The sequence below is a fragment of the Pinus tabuliformis genome, chromosome 3_1, assembly GCF_031772625.1.
Source record: "Pinus tabuliformis cultivar Carrire ecotype Pingquan chromosome 3_1, CPIR1, whole genome shotgun sequence".
Lineage (NCBI taxonomy): Eukaryota > Viridiplantae > Streptophyta > Pinopsida > Pinales > Pinaceae > Pinus > Pinus tabuliformis.
The window spans coordinates 985287735-985303883 of NC_142301.1; positions in this window are offsets into that span (position 1 = coordinate 985287735).

Genomic DNA, 16149 nt, shown 5'->3' on the forward strand with positions numbered 1-16149 from the left:
ATCAGGATAAATAAATAAATTTACTGTAACAAAAATCTTCTTATTATTTGTCCTCTAAAAAAATTAGTGACATTAACAAATCATCATCAATATAACAAATTATGTCAACCTATACACGTCAACCTTTGAATCCAAATATTTAACAAATCAACATATACTCGCAAACCTTAGCTCAGCAAATGGCCCAATATCAAACAACAGTATTTTCTTGCTGAGTATCTCAATAACAATCAACAATTATTATGGCCTCTTCTAATTACATCATAATTGTAATCAATAGCATACAAAAACCTTTGAAAGGTTTCCCATGCCCTTCTTAAGTTCATCATTTTTTTCTATCAAATCCCCTTTATGGAACCTATTTTGTGAGTGAATCTAAAACCTATATAAATTGTTCATGCAAAAACTAGATTACACCCATAAAATATTCTATCACCCAGGATTCACAAGCATCCACCTTTGAACACTAATCATTGTGCATTTTGTTGAACTCAATTCTGCTCAATAATGAGCTCAAAAATCATATATGAAATTAATCATTAGATAGAATGCCCATTTTAAGGAATGCTATGTAAAATGCTCACTATGAAATGGGTCCCCGTTCGTGTAAATTCAGGAGAAGGTTACTCCATTTTATGAAAATTTCAACAAATGACGACTTTATTGCACCTTACTTTTAAGGACAAACAGGCTCAGAACTATAATGTTTTTTCCTCATTGGAGGACATTAAACTTATGTTGTGTAACCAATGTTTATGGCGAGACTATGTGGACTCTTGTTTAGATCATGTGGAAATCTTCCTTATGAGTGGTTTTGCCTTTCGTGGTCATAGACATCCTCCAAGTGATAGTGCTCACTTCTAATTTACTCTAATCATGACTAGAAATGGTCACTTTAGGTATTTTTGACATCAATTTTCACGTGTCTTGTTTTTCGTCAAGGTGGTCTACATCTTATTTTTGTTCTAGAAAATATAGCTATGGTATTTTTTGTTTGCTATTATGATGTGTGTCTTTTGGATACCATGGAAGCTAAGTATTTCTAAATATTTCTATGGGACTTGAGCCTTCCTGTTTTCTTTCTCTTAGCATATGTGGCTATAGGCAATACAGTGAGGAAACCATTTTTGTATCTACTAGTATCATGGTGGCCAGAGATGATATAAGCACCATGGTTTTTATCGGAAAAATAGATTCAGCTCCATTTCATGCGAAATGGCTTCAATGCTATTATATATGGATAGATACATACAATGCTATGTATTTAAATGGCCTCAATCGCTTCGATATTGCTGTTTACACAAACCTAGTTTGCAAGTGTTCCAAATCTGAATGGAAAATCAGGGATTGACCAAAGATTATATACATCAACGCTGCCCCTATGGATCAAAATCAGGGCGGATCAAAATTAGATACATCTCATTTGACTTCCAAGAATCTTTTGCTTCCAATCATCCTAAGTCAATTCAAAGCAACAAAGTCAAACATCTGAACTCGATCACACATTACTATTCCACGCTCTGTCTAAGAAGTTAACCCACAAAGTTGAAACCACTCATTAAAGTTTGAACGTTAAAGTGGGGCTTTGCCATTGCGACCTTTAGACAATCATTTCTCTTCCATTTTCTCTATGAATGAAGAATCTATAATTAATTTGAATTGTATTCAACAATCCAGGGTTAGGGTGTGGCTCCGCTCCTCCCCTCTCTGTATGCATATAAAAATGAATCTCCCTCCACGTGAGTAATGCATTGTATGTATGCATCAAATATTTCATCTGCAACTACAACTCAACCATAAATCATGTTTCCATAACTATCATTATCGCAAATATTTCATATGCAAGTATAGCTTCATAGCTCTCATTATCTGCAATATTTACACACTATTTCCATAGCTCTCATTATCTCCAATATTTACAGACTATCAACCATCTAACCCATCCATCCACAGAAGATTGTCATGATATCAAAGCCTTCATTGAACATAAGAGCAGAAAAGGTTGATGCCTTTCCATAGGAAAATGAAAACTAATGTTTCTATCATTTTGCTTACTTTCGTTGCCTTGCTTATGTCAACATTGTTGCTTAAGGAAGGCCCCTTTCTTTGAGTTGTAGCTTCTCTGGCACCTCAACCTGACAGAAATGCTTGCAGTAACATTGAATCTTCTCTTAAAGTTGTGGCCTTAGGAGGAATGGAAATATTTTGGAGGTGATGGTCACGACCCCCTACTTGTGCTTGCTACCCGCCAACTCCATACAAACAGAAAGTTCATTCTTCTAATGGGGCATGGACTTTTTGTGTGCCATCCAGCTTCACCTCAATGCCCACGCAATGGTCCTCCTGGATGTTGCACTACAAATTCGAAAGTGATGTCAAATGGCAAGGTGGAGTTAGCAAGGAATTATGAAAGCTCCATTGATGCTGAAAAGCACATGTCAGCACATGAAGTCAACATCGCAGTCGAAGGAGGACCTCATAAAAGTAGTAATGTTCACAACCCCCTACTCTTGCTTGCTGCAGCTCAACCAAATCCCCATCTTCCAACTCCTTCACACCAACATAACATTCATTCTTATGTTGAGGCGTCACTTTCTATGTGCCCTCTAGTTGCACCTCAATGGCCAATCAATGCTCCAACTCCTGGATGTTGCACAACAAAATCAAAGGAGGAGTAGCAAGTGAAGGCTAACGGCTCTACTACACCAAGGGCACTTTTAAAACATTTTTTTAAGACAAAAGAAATCTTTTGTCTTAAAAAATCATTTTTTATATTAGTTATTTTACATTAAAGTTTAATATCAATTGAATTGTCCTAAATATAAACTTTAAGACAAAAACAGTTTGAGACAAAAATATTTTAAGACAAAACTTTATATTTAAGACAAAAATATTTTAAGACAGAAGCAGTTTAAGACAAAAATATTTTAAGACAAAACTTTATATTTAAGCCAAAAATAATTTAAGAGGAAAACATTTTGAGACAAAACTTTATATTTAAGACAAAATTAGTTTGAGACAAACATTTAAAAACAAAACTTTATATTTAAGACAAAAACAATTTAAGACAAAATTATTTTAAGACAAAACTTTATTTTCAAGACAAAAACAGTTTGAGACAAAAATATTTTAAGACAAAACTTTATATTTAAGACATTGACCACTTTAGTTGAAACCTATTCAATACAATTAACAATTAACACACAAACATATCAATTTAAGACAATATTATCTAACAATTGTAAAATTGACTCTTATAGTGTGCCCTAAGTCCTCCATCTTGCAGGAAACTACTGTCTTGCGCCTATACCGAGGTTATTATTTTACTTACCATTCACATTATCTTATATCAAGACAACAATTTTTTGGGCTCTTTGTTTTGTGGGGGTAGTCGACTAAAAAGAACACGACAACTTTTACTAACAAGATTTCTCGAACATCAATTCCTCTTCTGTCCCTTTCATATACGCTGATACAATTAGAGACAACTTGTCTATAATTGCATTTTGTGCTGCTACATGGAGGGGGATTTTAAGACAATTTTTTAAGAGAAAATAAATATTTTGTCTTCAAATTTTCAATACGAGGTGCTAGTACAAAAAGGTAAAGGTAAAGGATTAGGGGTCCGTCTACTAGCATTCACCAAGTGGTTGGTTTACCATGGTTGTGAAGTAATATTCAACAAAGGAAAAGCATTCATGAGACACATAGCCACGGGGTAGGTGAAGCAGATCGGGGTTCTTTTGAAGAACCTATGTAAGCTAGATGTGGAACTCTATGCTGCATTAAGCGCTAAGGCGGAGAAAGTGGACGTCGCGATGTTGATGAACTTTGGCACAAAATACTTGGTCATTTGCATCATGTTATCTCGAATATTATACAACAAATAACCAATGGCCTCCCTAAAGGAGCACTTAAGCAGTAGGATATATGCAAATGATGTATGTTGCGAAAGTACATAAAATCCACATTCCATGATCGAGATAACAAACCACATGCGGTCCTAGAAAGGATCAACTATGATGTTTATGGACCTTTCTCGATAACCTACACTGTCAGACACAAATATTTTGTCATTTTTATTGATGACTTCTCACGGAAGTTTTGGATCTTCTTCATGTGGAAGAAAGATGAGACATTCTCCAGGTTCATAGAATTCAAGACACTGGTTGAAAAAGAAGCTAGCAAGAAGGTGAAGGCTCTATTGTAGCGGCTACAACGCCCTCCAAAATTTTGGCCTGCACTTAAATTTTGAAGCCTACTATGGATATTGTGATTGATCATTCCTTAGTCACTTATTGGTAAGATGATGATCTCAGGCTCCCCTTTTCGATCTTAAGAGTTGTTCATGCTTTTATCTTTACATAGAATGTGTTATCTTTGGGCATGGGGGTTATCACTTGTCATGCAAAGGGAGGTTTGTTTTGCTTCAAGGGGAAATCTTTATGAGAATGGGTTGTCCTCACCACATAGACATGTTTCACACTCATTTCACACACTCTTACACAAGTGTTGGCTTTATACTCCCAAAGTATATCATCGAAGCTACACTTGCCATAAGCTGCCACAAAGGTTGTTGCATTAAGTGAAGTATGTATTATATGTTCTAGATGGTCTATGTTGTATAGCTAAGTTTTCAAGTGTGTGATCATAGTCAAGTTTTATCATTGTTCACATCAATTCCACTGATCCAACACTTAGCTAAATTTCAAAGTTTCCTTAGCAACCTAGCCTCATCCAACTTTCCTAAACTACACAATTCACATATGTAACCCTCAAGCTTTTCCCTTTACTGTTGGAACTCTGCAATGCATAGAAATCCCAACCTCCCTTGGCATTCAAAACTGCTCTGTGGTTTCCTCCAATGTCCTTCCCTCAACTGGAACCCACTGTCTCCAGAAACTGTGTCGTTTTGTCCCTTGACTACCCAGTCTACCTTGCATCCTGAAATTATGTAGTTGTGTCCTCCCATGGCCTCATCCCGCAACAGTCACTACCCATTGAAACTACACAATTATGTCTCTCACGAGCCACAAAGAAAGATGACATGATAGATGACTCTGAAGGAGCTGAGGAGAAAAATAAGTAGACCAAGGAACCCAACATATGATAGAATATTGTTACCGGATGAAGACTCCATGTGCTGCATAACCATTTCGAGGCTAGGTATGTAAAACAAAGCACATATTTTCAAATACACCTCTTACTGTAGCTTAAAATTTTTCTTATCATTATCGTATCATTTTGTCTTCAATGGCATGCATGGTTGAAAGAACTAAAAGTAATTCCATGTGTTTCCTCTACATGTCTTTCTCCCTTTCACTTGTTTATTACATAGCCTAGAAGATGAAGAGTATTACCACTTATATATTTAAGCTACGGAGGTTGTGACAAACATGATCTTATGACTAAGTAGGCATGATGCAAGGAATACTAAGTGGGTTGAAATATGTTTTATGATATGTATATAGTTAGTACACTCCTTTGCATTACTCATTTTCATTAATCCTTTCTTTGTATCTTTCATGTACCTTCACTGCATGTCAGATTTGACTACCTGCTGCCAATAGTCTCTTAGCTCTTTCCTGAAAAAGCAGGGGAAGGAATTCCCTTCAACCTGATTTCTTCAAGGCTCTTCATAGAAAGTATAGAGCTAAGAGAAGGAGATGTGGAATCTCACTATCAAACTCTTGAAAATTGTCAATCTTGGAAGACTCAACAACATTGTCAATCTTGGAAGACTCAAGAAAGATCACATCTTTAGATATTATAAACATTTTATTCACTTCATGATAGAGATGGTATGATTTGGAGGTATGAGTACCCAAAGAAGATACATTTGTGACTCCTTGCACTGAGTATTTTAATCTATTCCTTAGGTATGAAGGCATAACAGGAGGAACCAAAAACCCTGTGATGCATCACCGAAGGAATGTGGCCATACCACATTTCATAGGGAGTCTTGTTTCTAATAGAAAGAGATGGACACCTATTCTTTATATACACAACACATAGAACCACATTAGCCCAAAACCTTATGAACTTAACATGTGAACTATGACAAGTTCATAGTGAAAGTAATACATTCCAATGAACTATGTGTTGAAAAATGTAGCAAGGAATTCTCAATTTGATTTTTCCTTGATTAAATTGAAAAAATTCAAATTTCCACATCAACAGACAACTTGCATGATGTTAACTTGTGTGACATGGATTGTGTCACCTAGTTTACTCAATAAATTCGAGTTGGAGGAGTTAGAGTTCAGTTTTGCATATGCGATTTCTAATTTGTAGCAATAAAGCTCAATTATCTCAGGTTGTTGTCAATTAAACTAGTTCTAACTTTTGGAGGAACTAGTGGAAGGTCATTTAAGGAGTGGGACTTCAGTCAAACTCAGTGATCATCTAGTTAACTGATCAATTAACCCAAAATAGTTGGGGCATTCAAAGATGTCAAGTTCCCTAAGATTGGTGGAGATTCCAAGGAAGTTTTAATTTCTTGTAGCTCACACAATTGCAAGAACTTACTATAACCATAGTGGAGGAGGTAGCTTGAGTAAGAGCTTCTTGTGAAATTGGAGACGGAATGATTTTTGGTAGCATTAATAACCTACCAACAATTTTTTTTGCACCACACTTCAATGTTTTGGGTAGGGTTTTTGAGGGTGGATAATTGTTTCTAATGCTTTTTGGTCATGCACATCCTCACTAAGTATCTTGGGTGGTATGTAATTGTTCCTTGCATGAACGTCCTCACTAAATATGTTTTGGGATGTTTGTACTAGTTCCTTGCAAATTTCTATTTGTCGAGGCTTAACTACTTATGATCTTAGGTTCTCACTACAATCTGACAGTTTATGGTGCTCTCCAAATCACCATTCATGAAAGGATCCAACAAAACAACTTGAGAGGAAGATGAGAAGGGCACACTCTTATTGGAACTAGCCTAGAACTAGTGGAATTGGTTGGTCCCAATGGTTTTAGAGTTGTACTAGTCTAGTTTGGTGGTTCAGATTGGCTAAGGTTGGCCTTGTATTGAACTGAACTTAAAACACCAAACTGACTAGTTCTCTACTAAAGTCACCAATTCTGAAGAATGTAGTGCAACATAGTTAATGACCAACAAATAATAATTTTTTAATAAAAAATACTAAAAAGGAAAAAAAATATCTTAACCCTAGGTCCCTACAAAACCTAAACCTACTAATTAATGGTAATATTTAATTTTTAAAGTTAAAGTAAAAGTTGACGTTCCCCTTATCTTTCCTTTTTGAAAAGGAAAGATAAGGATAATGTAAAGTTTTACTTAAATTTTTAATATTAATATTAATTCTTTCGGGTTGATTTAGAGTGGTTCCAACTTCATTCAATTTTGAGAAAGTCAAAGTTTAGATCCCATTCAAAACTTAGTGGTGGTTCTTTGAACCTCTTCTTTGTAATGAGTCATAGAATTTGACTTCCAATTTTTCATGTGCATTTATTACATAATCATATTCCTCGAGAGACTTTGCATGAGAAGTTGATCTTTAATCCATTGCAAGCACTTGACCTAGCTTAGGGAACCATGAGCTACCCCTCCCAAGTTACTCCTCAACATTGAAATTTTCTTTGGAAGCAGGCATTCATTTTATCCATTAGGTCATTTTTTCTACTGTGATAGTCCAACAACATCCCTGCCAGCATATGCTTGACAATCCATCTCATCTTTACTCCTACCTTATAAACACCCTTAAATCTTATGTCTCCAATCTAAAATAGGAAGAACCAGAAAGGGCTTTCTTGGCCCTATTCTTAACCCACAATATGTTTAACTTCTCTCTTGTGCTTACACTCTAGTCTTCTCGTAGCTTCAAAATGGTGAATCTTAAACACAGTCTCATGATGTGCATTCACTGAGGCATAATTCACCCTTGATTTGAATCAAATTACCCCCCTAGCATTCCCTTTACCTTTACATGAAAGCATATATTTTCCTTGTGGAGGACTATTAAGCTTCCCATCTCTATTTCACCTCCCTCTCCTACCCTCATGAACCTGATAAGCTGAATTTAATCAATCTCACTGTATCTAAGATAAACAACCCTTCCAACTGGGTAGATTGAGTTGAGACCCTTTTAGAAACTAAATCCATCCCTCCATAATGATATGTCCCTCTCCAACAACATCATCATGTTGTGTTCGAGATACATCATTCCCACGATCACCATAAATTTCTCAGTCCCTCACTTACATATTTGGTAACGTCATCATTCAGATCACTTATAATTTGTTGTATTGTTGCTCGTATTATGATTTCTTTTAATGGAAATATCTCTCTAGTAGGCATGAGTAACAAAATTCAAGTTCTTATTGAACTCTTGTGTTAACATTCTTAATTTTTATTTTGATCTACTCGGTTTCAAATTCTAGTATGGTTGGTTTACTGGTTGACTACTAGAATTCACCAAGTGGTTATTGATGATCATAGTTAGTTTAGAGTGAATATTGGACTTTCCCTTGAAAACCAAGCCCCAAGAATATGCAATTATCATGGAACATTTTAGAGATCATACTTTTCTCCTAAGGAATAAACTATTTTCATTCATCAAGAAAAGTTATATGAGAAAGAACCAAGTTGTTATGCTTTTCAACATTTTCACCTACATTTTCTATCTATGATTTTCTTATTGAATGAGAAAGCTGGGTTTTTGGGATTTTCAAATTAAAGTTCTACGTTGGTGGTGTTCATCTCGCATTTTTGTCTCCTTCTAAAATCTTGTTTAGTATGTGCAAAACGAGCATTGGTGCAACTTTTAGTGGTGCAATTTAAAGATATGAAAATTCTATATTGATTTAAGACATGCAATGTTCAATATCTACATGATACCTTTTCTTGACATTTCATTCATAAATTTGAAATTTGTAACAAGTATAAATTTTACTAATTAATTATTATATTGATTATTACAAAATTCAAGACAAAGGAAGAATAATATATAATGTAGGTTTATGTGAATGGAAAATGTTAAGACAAAGGAATAATTATATAATTATAGGTGGACCATAGGGGTTGGGTTCCTTAATACGTATCCATGTGAGAAGTACTAGAGTAGAGGGATTGGATCAACCAAGCCTTTTCAATATTTGAAAAAATTAGGCTTCAATAGTTCATGTGTTGTAGTGATGGATGCATTAAAGAGGGACAATCAAATTAACTCAAACTACTAGAATGGGATATTGATGGGTGGAGGTTAAATTGTACCTATTATGGGAGCCTTATATTTAGTATCTCCTTCGTCTATATCTTCTCCTTAGGTGATGGAAATTTTTCACAAAACTATTTTGAGAGTTAACATTTTCTAGGTACATAGTCATCATGTTTCATTAATAGAATTATATTTCTTGGAAAAAGAAGTAGCAAAAATCCTATTGGTGTGTTAGGAACTTGGTGCAGGATGGGATCGTAAAGCTACAGTATGTACTGACAGACGATTAAGTAGTTGATATACTAACAAAATCTCTTCCTAATATCTTAGAAGCATGTTTGGTTTAGATGATATTGCTGATTTTGTTGATGATGATAAAATTTTGGAAGAGATTTTTTGAGGCCTTGTGTGAGACACATTGCATGGGAGGACATCTTTAAAGTGTCTAAATACCTTCAATATCAAGTCAGCCTACATGAAGAGCCACATCTGCCCTTAAAAGATCTTATATATAGAGAGGAACTTGTCCTCCATTAGACACACTCACTCATCTCATTCTATGCGACGAAGAGGAAGAAGAAAGGTTGAAGAAAGAATGAATGAAGAGAAAGTTGAAGAAATTGAATTTCTTGGGCTAGTTCTCTCTCTCTTGTGAAAGTTAAAGTTAGGGTTTGTGCGCTAGGACTATCTCTAGTTCAATCTTGAAGGAAAGAGAGAAGGAAAGGTAAGTGAAGGTCACTTAGGATATCTCACTATCTCTAAGTCTCAAGGAAAGGCAAGTGAAGGGAAGAAAATGTTATACAAGGGAGATTGATGTCTATAATAGGAGCAACAACAATTGCAACAGTTGCCAAGAGACAAAATTTTGGATCTACAATAGGAGGTCGAAGTCCTTGGAGTAGGAGGTCGATTTCATCTTGATCTTGGAGGGTATTTATCTAAATCGCTAGGTCATGGTATTCATTGATTGAATAATCTTTAAGAAGAGAAGAGATTTAAGGGTTTTCCCCTCAAGAGGAGGGGTTTTGGCCCTAGCTTGCAACCTATATATTGTGTCATTGTTCTTGTCATTTCTGTCGTTGTTTGATGTATCTCACAATGTAATAATAAGGGAAAAATCTAATAAGGAAAAAGGTGACACAAACAATTATCAAGATAAATAGAATTTACATATTTATTGCCCTATTGAATTCTCAACACCTTTTTCTCTGCTTATAAGCTATTGTGGGTTGTTGGCTTGCGTTGGGGTGGCCATGGTTAGGGATTCACAATCATTTTGGTTCATATCAAATATTCTCTGAGTTATTCTATGGCAGCTTGATTGGTGGCCATGTGCCATTTTCTTCATGGTTATTTTCAAGGCCGTTAACCTCCTCAAGTGGAGCACTTCCTTTTGTCTTTTGAATGAATAAAAGGGGTCTGTATTTCCACTTGCTACTTTCTTTTTCATGAAATCCTTTTAAATCATGAATTTAATATTCATCTAAGGGTTTAATTGTGTTAACAACCTCATGGTATCTCCTCATGCAAGATTTCTTCCAGATATGAAGAAAAGGTCTCGAACAATATGTACATTGAGAAATGTAGTGCAAGAAAGATCTTGTACATGTTTCAGAAAAGCATAAATAAGACAAGATAGAGGGGCATTGCCCACATTGAACAACTAGGAGAAATAAATGCACAATAAGGATGAACTTACATGTTTTCAATAGGTTGAAAGGAAATTGTACAAAGAATCAATACAATCATATGGACATGTATGGCCATATGGAGCAATACAACAATTTTACAACTATTGCCTTTCTTTTTTGTGTAGATCATATACCTCATTTTGAGATGATTACGATGACCATGCAATTGCTATTTTAGTAACTTGTAGAGGTTTCCTTGCGGTATGAAAAGCTGATTTTGAGAAGAAATTACTTATGTATCTACAAAACCCTTTTATTCTTCTACTGCTTAAATTTTCAATTATTGTGTACTTTATGCTATGATTTGAAATTAATTTCTAGATTTTATTAAATTTAGCAATTTACTTATTTAGCTCGAATCATATGGATAATAGTCACCTAGGGTTGAATTTTTGTAATGTACTTAACCCCAAATACCTCAAAAAGTGAAATATGCATCCAAATATGTGAAAATGTGTCCTTACCGCCACACATTTCTACTTGAGGGGGAAACACACCTTCAATTACATGGAAGCTCTTCCATCAAGGTTATTTCTCACCCCTTCTTACCTACAACATCCCCCAACCACCTCCTTGAAGAGGGTGTCCAACCTCATGACTCAAGTGGGCCTTTTACCAAACCCATGTGTAACTTAGTGCTACATGACATGATCTCAAGTTGGGTGTTCATCTTGTAAAGCTCCCTTTTTTCTTAGATCCTTCATCCACATGGTCTTACGACCTAATTCTAACCTAAGAATAAGGATATCCATTGATGACATGAAAAAAGAGAATGTAATACATGTAACCATTCCTCCAACTACATGTAAAACATGCCCAAATGGATCCTCATAGTGAAATGCATCTCTAGAAGAACCTTCATCAAACCTACCATGCACCTTCTATATGCTTTTTCTTCCCTCAGATGATGAAGATTTCTCAATCTTGATGGATTTCAAATGCAGATAACATCCCAAACTAGTACAACCTCCCCAATAGTGTTTTTTCCTTGCACATCGTAGCATACCTCTAGAAAAAATGAGTGTTTTTGTCCCCAACCTTTAATCATATAACACGGTTTTTTAGTCACCATGTCTCCTCATGTAGTCTAAGGATGCATCATTTACGAGCCTCCAACTCCCATAAATCGTCAACCTGTGCGCATGAAAGAAATCGACATCGAATAAAGTAATTTATGTGAACCAACTTTGCCTCAATCTCCTCCAGCTCTTTCCGATGTGCAACCATTTTTTCTCACTCCCATATCTTTAAAACCCTTTTGAGGATGTAAAGATTCAAGGAAACTGCCTCCATCCAAGATAATCCATCATCTACAAATGATTGGGACCATGATTTATGCACTGTCTTGCAAAAATCCTCGTCAGCCAGCAAAGCTTTGTTGAACTTGAAGATCAATCCTTTCCACATCCTATTTCCCTTCCAATGTAAAATGATCTGAGTGTGGTTAAAGGGAGTTGTCAGAGAGACCCAGGATCGCATATACCCCATCATGTCCATGAGATTTGGATGAACTAAAAATCGGCCCAACCTTGTTGCAATGTGTTCGATACCTACCTTGCAGTTCCTCCAAGTCAACACAATGGGTTGTGGACATATATCCACTAGAGAGTTTGCATATATAATTTTTCTTATGCATATCACATTAAAAAATTAAATTAAAACAAATTATAAAATATATCGAAGAAAATATCATTTTTATTACATGTATATAACTACATGTATTAAAATGTTTTAATAAAATAAAGTGTGTATATATATATATCTATATATAGTGAGATGTTAAATTTATATGTAATATAAATAATATTACAAAGATTTATCATATATCCATTTTAATTCTAAATCCAGAGTGTTGAGGGGTCAAATTTATAAATGTGTAACATTTCTCAAAGATATATACTAAAAAAGAGGAGATCAAATTTCTACGTGTAAACATTTCTTAAGTCATCTTTAGTGGTTTGATTTCTTTTGGTACTTGGTATATTTATAATTAAAATGGATTTGTGTTGGTTTAGAAATTAGCTTAGATCCATTTTCATCCTAGATATATGAAACATTTTCTCAAATTTTACACTCAAAAAATAATTTATAGATTTACAAATATCACTTTAAATGTCTAATAAATTTAACCTTAAAATAAATAAAAATTAAATATACAACTTTTCCATTTAAATCTTTAAACAAATACTCTTTTTTATTACAACTCTTTTTTTTCTCTTTAATAATAGTACAATATTTCCTAAAAATATTAAGAACTTCATTATTTCTAATTTTATTTTTAATAAAAAATCTAAATTATATATATATATATATATATATATATATATATATATTAAAAATAAACTAATAAACTTTGTATTTTTAATGAATAAAAAATAAAATAAAATTCCAATGGAAAATGTCCAAACCTCTTAAAATTTATATACCCAGTAGGGAAAAAGCATCGATTTATCTTTTGCTTCCTCTGAGTGCCAAAGTCATGACAGTCAACATCGTTTCTCTCCCATCCCCTCCATGGAAACCCTTCACTTCTGTAATTAATTTTTGTCGTGCACCCTCCACTCTATGAAAACTTCAATTAATGCAATCGATTTCATCCAATCTTAGCAACTGAAATAACTAAAACACGTGGCTCCCACTGAACCATTTCTATTCATACCATTCTCAAAGATGATGGAGATGTTAGGATTTCGAATCTGGATGGGTCGGTTAAGCAGAAAGAAGCTGGTCCCTCTCCAGCAAGTCCTTTGACTCCCATAGTCCTGGATCCAACTGGCCCGGCTAGGCCCCTGAGGCTAGTCTAATGCGATGATAAGGGAAAGTTTAGAATGGTCCCCAAGGCATTCGACACTCTGAAGCTCGTGAGAGGGCCTCTCCGTGTTGTTTCCGTCTGCGGTCGGGCGTGTGAAGGGAAGAGCTTCATTTTAAATCAGGTTGGCAGTCAAAATATTTTGTGGAAGATCTTTGTTTTTTTGCTAGAAAATACATAGTAATATCTTTCATTAAATTTGAAAAATAATAGTACGTTTACTATGGCATACTCTGTAGAGAAATAACAGGCTATGGTGTAGAAACTAGGGCATTTGAGATCATGTAGTTGATGCAAGCGAAAAACCCAAACCCCTTTCTGATTTAATACCTCAATGCAAAGCCACAGTTGCTTTGAGCCTTTTCTTTTTAAAGGGGTGTGAAACCTCCGTGGCACTCCTTTATGTCTTGCTCCAACTTACTACTATGGGATTAACCCACTTCAACAACAAACCAATAAATGAAATCGTATGCCTATCCAACCACTGTGTATTGTTCCGAAAATATTCTGGGGATGTGTTCCTCTGTCGATCTTGTGTCGAAGTAATAAAAGAAAGGAAATTTCAATCAAGTTCAGCTTATCTTTTGCTCAAAATCATGCAAACAAACATTGAAGGAAATTTATCCTGTCCAACTGTAACTTGTAGGGTATAATGCAATTTAGAAAATAAAAGGACCTTCGTGCTACAAGGAAACGCATTCCAGCAACACAAATATGCATAGTAAACTTAATTGAACCTTCAAGGGATGCACAGAATATACATAACGCACAAATGAGACAAGATTCTTCAACATTCCACACTGGACCTCCCGATGCTCCGAGTGAGCTACTGAGGTATTTTTATTACCATTTTCACAATAATAGGGAAATTGCAATTATTTTGAGGTGCAGATCCTAAAAATATGGATCTATTCATCAGGTTCACTAAAAAAAGCTAAATTAAGCCTTGTTTTGTTCATTACATCGACTAATAAGAAAAATACTAGATGCATGAGTTGAAACAAGTTTAGTCTACCAGATGGTAGAAATTGATAGCAAAACTGGACATACATAATCTAAACACCTATTTTTTTTACTTTTCTACTATTCACTTATTGTTCCCCTCATGATGCACATTCGAATATCAATTGGATAATTGGCCAACTAACTTCACTTCCTCTTGGCCTCTGCTTCACTACCCCTCCATTCTTAGCCATGGCCATTAGGGCTTTGTGCCGTGGATGGGAGCCCTCTCTACCAGCTGGAAAAAATCTTGCTCATAGCCCTCTGCTCATTGATGATTGACCTTATTTGCATTTGTCATCTGGTTTGTTTTTACCAAATTTTAACTTCTTGCCTTGATGTCTCAAGCAGTATGCAAGTGTCCTGCATTATGAATAGTGATGGATTCATAATATTTAAACGCATGAATAAAAATTCCTTTCAAACAGGCGTATCTTCAACATTATGAATAGTGATGGATTCATAATATTTACATGCATGAATAAAACTTCCTTTCAAATAGGCTTTGCTCCAGCTCTCGGGTTTCATTCTTGAACTCTCACCTAGAATAAGACCTACAAGTATTTGTAATAAGTTTCAGGTTTGCTTTTCTTAAATATACAATTCTTAATAAAAATCTCAATGACTTTGATACTGTAATAGAGTTCTTAGAAAATTCTCTCACCAGTTAGTTCAATTTTTCTTAGTTGACCTCTTTAAACTGAAATTTTTGTGAGTCCTTTTGTTGGTTGAAACTATTTGATTTCTTTTAGTTTTTAGAATAAAATATTTTTTATTATTTTATTTTTTAATTACATAAGAAGTTATAAAAATGTATAAGTTTTGAAAGATAGAATATTATTGTTATTATTATATGAAGTATAGCTATTTAACAATCCCAATCATAAATAGTATTTTTGTAAAAATCAAGTGGAAAGAGTAAGTATGTAAGTTATCTTAAACCAAAATGCCAAACACAGCTAAATCCTAAAGCTCATAAAATAAGTCTATTTTCCAGGTATTTTCCTTCCCTCCCTCCTTGGAAGTGGAATTGGATTTTTCCAGCAGATGTTGTAACAATATTTTTATCATCTGATTTGCACGTTTCAGAAGCGTATAATTTGTTTTGGTATCGTCAATATTTCAATCTTGCTTACATCACTCTGGGTTACTTCTTTAGTGAACATAAGTTTTTTCTATATTGCCAGGATGATCATTACCATTATTGGACTAGTGCCGCCTTGCATTAGCACTTAATTGATTCCCCTGAAGCCTTAAACTTGCTCATTGCTCCAATATCTCGTCGTTGCTAACCAAAATCCCAAACTTACATGTAGAGAAACGAGAAGAAACGAGGACATACTGGATATGAGCAGGTTTAGGGCTTCAGGGGATCAATTAGGTGCTAATGCAAGGCAGTACCAGTCCAATAATGGTAATGACCATGGTGGAGATATAAACAAAACTTCTGTTCACTAAAGAA